This window comes from Octodon degus, unplaced genomic scaffold (assembly GCF_000260255.1).
Source record: "Octodon degus isolate 3935 unplaced genomic scaffold, OctDeg1.0 scaffold00093, whole genome shotgun sequence".
Lineage (NCBI taxonomy): Eukaryota > Metazoa > Chordata > Mammalia > Rodentia > Octodontidae > Octodon > Octodon degus.
The window spans coordinates 6,701,807-6,702,893 of NW_004524669.1; positions in this window are offsets into that span (position 1 = coordinate 6,701,807).

Consider the following 1,087-nt stretch of genomic DNA (forward strand, 5'->3'; position numbering starts at 1 on the left):
AAAATAAAATCATAAATGTTATATTACATATGTTTTGCTGCAATAAAAGTGTTAAAAACAAAATATTTCTAGTTGGTCATAGTACTCTGCCTGTAATCTCAGCCCTCTGGGCAGCTGAGGCAGAAGGGTCAGATGTTTTAAATTGTCTACTCTGGCAATTTAACAATTTAGTAAGACTCTGTCTCAAATGAAAAAGGGCTGGGGAACAAGGTGTGGCGACATGCACCTGTAATTCCAGCGCTTGGGAGGCTGAAGCAGGAGGATTACAAGTTCCAGGCCAGACTGGACTACAGTGAATTCAAAGCCAACTTGAATTACATAGAAAAACTCTGTCTCAATAAACAAATAAACAAACAAATCTCCCAAATAAACAAAAATAAAACCTTTGGAATTGGGTATGATGGTGCTAGCATTCTGAGAGGCCAAAGCAGGAGAGCTGTAGATCTCTCTGCCAGCCTGGGCAGATTATGAATTTAGTAAGGCCCTGTTCAAAAAAAAAAAAAAAACAGATAGGTCAGTGGACTAAAGCGCCTGCTGTAGACCCTTCCCTAAAATTAAAAAAAAAAAAAAAAAAAAAAACCCCATACCTCACAACCAAAAACCTATTTGTCTTTTTTTAATGTTATTTAGTAGAGGGTCTACAGGGTCTCACTACACAGTTCGGACTCGTAGTGATCCTCCTGTTTTCATCCTCTCAAGCGCTGGGATTACAGGCATCTGCCACCACGCCCAGTCTCCCTTGTCATCTCAGTGTGCGCCTACCTAAGCAGGCTGAGCTAGCTGGCCAATGCTTGTTGTTGTTTGAGACAGGCTTTCATTATGCAGTCCAGTCTGGCCATGCTGCTGAGCTATATTCCTGGCATTATTATTATCATTATTATTATCATAATTGGCACTGAGTTTGAACACAGGGCCTTCCTACTGAGCTATATCCCTAGAACTTTTAATTTAATTTTTTCCCCATGTTCTTTTTACTTTTTAGGTTCTTGTTAAATTGCTAAATTGCTCAGGCTGGCTTCACATTTGTGATCCTCATGCCTCAACTTCCCAGTGTGCTGGGTCTGTGCCACCACTCCCAGCTGCCTAC